The sequence below is a fragment of the Pinus tabuliformis genome, chromosome 1_2 (assembly GCF_031772625.1).
Source record: "Pinus tabuliformis cultivar Carrire ecotype Pingquan chromosome 1_2, CPIR1, whole genome shotgun sequence".
NCBI classification, from domain to species: Eukaryota; Viridiplantae; Streptophyta; class Pinopsida; order Pinales; family Pinaceae; genus Pinus; species Pinus tabuliformis.
Genome location: NC_142298.1, coordinates 468,477,264 through 468,483,567, shown reverse-complemented (window position 1 = coordinate 468,483,567; position 6,304 = coordinate 468,477,264).

Below are 6,304 nucleotides of genomic sequence, written 5' to 3'. Positions count from 1 at the left end.
TTCTTCAATGTTGTTATTCTTTATTTCCTCATTACTAATACTCGTGTTATTATATTCTTGTAAAAAAAAACAAACACATAAATTAACAATTATCTTCTTTTATTTTTCAGAAACAAAGACTCAAACCTTATTACACCGTTAAATAAATAATATTTTTTTATGAAAATAAAAATTAATATTATTTTAATATCATAAAACATTTTCAATATATTTTCTCTCTAATGAAAAGTTATAAATATCTATGAAACATTGAAAATAAAAGTTTTAGACACTGAAAATTAAAGTGAATTAATGAAACATTGAAAACTAAAGTTGCCTCCGAGAAAAGTTAGATTATTTCAATAATTTTATTATTATGCTTGAGCGTTATCTCATATTCTGTATTCGGTATATTATTTCATTTTATTGTATTAAAAAAAATTATATTGTAAATGATAAATTGAGATGTAATAGGTAAAATTTGAAAAAATTAATCCTTTGAGTGGGAAAGAGTAAAATTAAAAGTGATTTTTCCTACCATCCTTTTGGAATTAGTTTTTCATATAATCTTTTTGGAATGAGTTTTAAATTTAAGTTTTTTTTTTTTTTAATATAATTGTTCATTTCAAAAATCTTAATCTTCCATCCACCATAATCTTCCATCAACCATATTGTTGTGTTATTTCTTATTAAAAAATTAATTCCATTTATTATACCTGCCTAAAGTAGCAAGTATATAGGGATCGACTTCACTCTCCCTAGCATTACTCTTGATCAAAACGATAATTTTAATATAAAGTTTTCCATTCATATTTTATAAATGTTTTTATCAACCTATTAAATATTGACAAGTTTTTTCGCTGGCCAACCATATCCATTGAAGCCTTTGGAGTCTTATTGCAGAGAAAAAATCACTTTTTCACATAAAGCTAGGATAAAGTTAAAACATAATCAAAGATGAAGCTGACTAATGCTAGCCTGGGTTAGCATTAGTTCATAACATTTTATGTTAAATTAATTTGCATGGAAAATAAATTTATCCAAAGTTGCCTCACTACCTTTCTAGGCAACTGTGTCACCCCTTTACCATTCAAGTTTCACTCAGTTACCATTCAAGTGTCACTGCCACCACCTCTTAGCATTTGGTCACCTGTCACCAAACATAAACTTATCGTCCCCACCATTGTATATGTGCTTCTCCTTAACCAATTAGCCAATGTTAATGTTAGCCAGGTTGAGATTTTGTTGGATTGTCCATTAAAGTGGAGAAGGTGGAAAGAACAACACTTGGTTTCAATCCGAAAAATGTTAACTTTGAATTTGCAAGTGTTGTAAACACTGGAGTGGGCACGGATGATGGAATTGAATCAGCAAACAAGGAAAAGGTAAACGAGTGGGTAATTGAATCAACAAACAAAAAAAAGGTAAACAAGTGGGCAGTAGGGCACATGAAAGCAGGGAAGCCTTATTGTTTTACTTGGTAATGTTCTGATTCCTTTTTCCATGTCAGAACATATCCTTCACAGTTTTTCCAGTCCTCATTTTTCCCAATCTTAACTTTTTGGAGGTTTTTATGGAATATTTATTTTTATATCTATGTAAGATAATTATATTTTTACATGCTTGTTTTATAGCTTCACATTGGATTTTCTATTTTTGTTGTTGTGGGTGCTCGAGTTGTCTCCAAAGGGAAGTCATTGGCGTAAGTATTTTAATGCTTGTGTATTCAAAATGAGGTGGTTTTGTTGGTCTTAGAACTATGAAGAAAGCCCAACCCAGAGTTTCTGCTACTACTATAATATCCTAGTTACCAATGGAAAATCAGTGATACTTGGAAGTTGGAATTACATGGAAATACAACCCTTAATTAATTAGTCTTTTGATGAAGTGACAAAGTAATATATAAAGAAAGATGTTTTACCCTCCACTACTATATGGATCTTGCAATCCGTTGGAGAATATTATATAGCTTCCAAAACGTTTTAGCAGCCTTCTTATGTTTTGGATATCAACAAAAGCAGCTTCAAAGAAACTCAACATTTAATAATAGTAATCATTCTAAAGTTTGATCTTCAATAAATCTCAGAGTAAGATGGATCCATAGATTATCAGGTGAATGTGATTGAGAACTTACATGACCGCGAAATTTTAATGTAATCCAATTTCGTCTTGAAAAAATTCCATACATCCTCTTACTATTCTATGCAAACTATTTCATGTCGAATAAATCCAAGACAGGAATTGTTGTATTCCATGTGGAGCTTATCAAATTTTACTGTGATCCAATTCGGTCTTGGTAAAACTCCATATATCCTCTTACAATTGTCTGCAAAAGGTTTGATGTCGATAGATCCAAGAAAATAATTGATGTATTACGTGGGGAGCTCATTGGCATAACCATTTCAGTACAAGTATGCATGCATACTATCAATATCAAGATAAAATGTGAACAAAGTTGAAAAGAAAGAGATGTAGCTCTCAGGTGTGGCCTGCACCTGGAGACTACACTCACCAAAACAGAGAGATCACTCTCGTACACTCTATTATTCATCAATGAAAGATTACATCATTAAATACAATACTAGGAATTAGGAAGTTGCACCCAAACCCCTAAACTTTAGGAACTAATCCTAAACTAGGGAGAACGTTACAACAATGTAACCATTTTCTCCATTAATACAAAAATAATATTAATTATTTTTAACTCCCCCCCTTAATGGAGAAAGGGTTCTCCTGGACTCCTAACATCTTTCTAAACAATTCAAATTTCACTCGTGCAAGAGGCTTTGTGAAAATATCAGCCACATTGTCACAAGTTTTACAATATACAACAACAATTTCTTTAGATTGTATTTTCTCTCTAACAAAATGGAACTGAGTGTCTATATGTTTGGTGTTTTTTTGAAACATTGGATTATATGCTAATTTAATGGTGCTCTGGTTGTCGCTTTTGATGGAAGTGGGATTCTTTTGTTATTTTCCTGCATCTTTGAGAAGCCTCCTCAACCAGATCGCTTCACACGTTCCTGCACACAATGCTTGATACTCAGCTTCACATGAAGACAAGGCTATAGTACTCTGCTTCTTGCTGCTCCAAGCTATGACCCCGGAACCTATGTTGAATGCATAACCTGTGATGCACCTCCGATCATCCAGGTTACCTGCCTAGTCTGAGTCTGAAAAACCTGCTAGAGTAACATCAGATACATCAGTGTATAAAATACCATAATTAACAGTACCGCAAAGGTACCTCAACATGCTCTTTGCTGCTATCTAGTGACTTTCAAACGGTTTCGACATAAATTGGCTTAACACACTAACAGAGTATGCCAAGTCAGGTCTGGTTGTTATAAGATATATCAGGCTGCAAACCAGTTGTCTGTACATTGTGGCATCAACCTCCTTAGTGCCATCATCACTGTTCAATTTCATATTCTGCTGCAAAGGTGTCGTTGCTGCTCTACACTGATCCATACCAAACTTTTCCAACAGATTTCTGGCATACTTCCCTTGGGTAAGAAAGGTTTGCCCAGTATCCCTGAATACTTCTAATCCCATTCAATAGTGAAGGCTTCCGAGATCCTTCATCTCAAAAACTTGTGCCATAAGCCTTTTGATTCCTCTGATTAAATCATATGCATTTCTTGTTATAATCATGTCATCCACATACAGAGAAATCAAAATAATCTGCCCCTGATTATTGTACTTGGTATACAAATTTGGGTCATTTAAACTTCTATGGAAACCATACTCTAGAAAGAAAGAATCAACCTTTTCATACCAAGACCTCGGTGCTTGCTTTAAACCATATAAAGCCTTTTTCAATCTGCAAACAAGATGTTCCTGCCCCTCCTTTACATATCCTTCTGGCTGTACTAAGTAAATTTCCTCTTTTAAATCACCATTTAAAAATGCAAATTTAATATCAAGCTGGTGTAATTCCCAATTACATTTAGTAGCTAAAGCAATAAGCATTCTGGTTGTATTTAACTTTACTACAGGTGCAAAAGTATCATAAAAATCTATACCTTCCTGCTGTGAATATCCTTTTGCAACCAGCCTAGCTTTTAACTTATCTATACTTCCATCTGCATTCATTTTTGGTTTAAACAACCACTTGCATCCTATCGGTGTTTTATTCTTAGGCAGCTCAACTAAATCCCAAGTATCATTTCTAAGAATTGATTCCATTTCTTCATTCATCGCAACTCTCCATTCCTTAAATTGACCAGCTTCTTTATAATTAGAGGGTTCTACAATGTTCAAAACATTTGACATCAAAGCATAGTTTCTCAATTTTAATGGTAATTGAGTCTTCCTACTTGACCTCCTTGGTAGGGGACTTACCTCAAATTTGTTTTCTTCTGCTGGGCTTGCATTATCACCTTCTTGTTGTTCTTCTTTTTTCTCTTCTTTTTGCTCTTCTTTCTGCTCTTCTTTTTGCTCCTGCTCTCTTTCATCCTCACTGCTTTCCTCCAACAACAATGGAATGTGCCAATCATCACCACCGTCATCTTTTCCTGTACCTGTTCATGAAACACTACATCCCTGCTTGCAAATGTCTTACGAGACTCAGGATTGAATAATTTATATGCTTTAAATTCTGTGCCATAACCAACAAAGATGCATTTCACAGCTTTAGGATCTAATTTCTTCCTATCAGCTTTGGGTATATGGGCAAATGCTTTTGACCCAAATACTCTTAGATGGTTTACTGCTGGTTTAAATCCATATAGAGCTTCAAAAGGGGTTTTGAAGCCAAGATACCTGGTAGGACTTCTGTTCTTCAAATATACAGCAGTATTAATAGCCTCTGCCCAAAAGCTATTAGACAGACCCTTACCTTGTAACATGCTCCTTGCGCACTCCACCAAGGTTCTGTTTTTGTGCTCTGCAACTCCATTCTGTTGCGGTGTGTGTGGCACTATATACTGCTGAACAATCCCGTGAGATTTGCAGAATTTCATGAATTCCATTAGCTTGTATTCTTCCCCTTGGTCAGATCGGAGAATTTTTATGCTCTTACCAAACTTCTTTTCCACCAAGGTTTTAAATTCTATAAAGCACTGGAAAGTCTGACTTTTCTTATTCAAAAAATAAACCCATGAATATCTAGTGCAGTCATCAGTGCATAAAAAAAAAAAATATGCTCCTCCTAGCGACCTTGTCTGCATAGGTCCGCATACATCAGTGTGCACTAGTTCTAAAACATCTGTTTCCTTCCTCCTATCATGCACAGGAAACTGTTCTCTATGCATTTTTCCTAAGGCACAACTATCACAATTTAACTGAACATTACGCAAGATAGGGAGTCCCTCGACCATACCTTTCTTCTACAATAACATGAGGTCCTGCAAATTCAAATGACCGAACCTCTGATGCCAGAGTTGTTTGGATGTCGATCCTCCTGCAACCATGGCTTGCTTTGGTATGCTTTTTGCATCCAGTCTGTATAGGCTTCCAACTCGCATGCCTGTTGCAACTATTTCATCCCTGCAATCCTTTATCACACAGTGAGTCTTGAAGAACTCGACTTGCATATCTTGATCAGCCATCATGGATACAGATATCAGGTTTTTCTTAATTCCAGGTACATATAAAACATTTGGAAGGTGACTAATTTTTCCATTTGGTAACTTAACTGAAATCACCCCATGACCTTTAATCTTGTATCCACTATCATCTCCTAGATATATTTTTGATCCATTTATACTTTCTTCAAGACTATCAAAAAATTCCTTTTTACCTGTCATGTGAGAGGATGCTCCGGAATCGACATACCAAATGTCATCTTCATTAGATGCTGAAAGGGCATAGTCGACTGTGAACAGTCGAAATTCATGACTGAAGTCTTCTTCTTCAACAAAGTATCCTCTGTGCTTTGTATTTGCCTGCCTCATCTTTGCATCATCAGCCTACTTCTTATAACATTCTCTCTGTATATGACCTGTCTTTCCACAATAATAACATTTTTCTTCAGAATGATTTGCAAGCATACCTTTATGAGAATGCACATTCTTATGTGATGTTCCTCCTTTCTGCTTTGATTACTGCTGTGACTGCCTTCCTTTGGATGATCGTCGTTTCGCCATCAACGCAAGATAATCACTCTGGTGGTTCAAGTTCTACCGCCGCTCCTCCTCTTGCTGCAAGATCCCAATGAGATCATCAAATGAGGGCGCTTTCTCCCTTGCCGAAACTCCAATGATGAACGTTTGAAAATCATCACGCATACTATTCATTGTGATTGCAACAAGATCTTCATTAGACACCGCCACTCCGATGGCCACCAATCCGTCTTTCACATCTTTAATTTATGCAACAA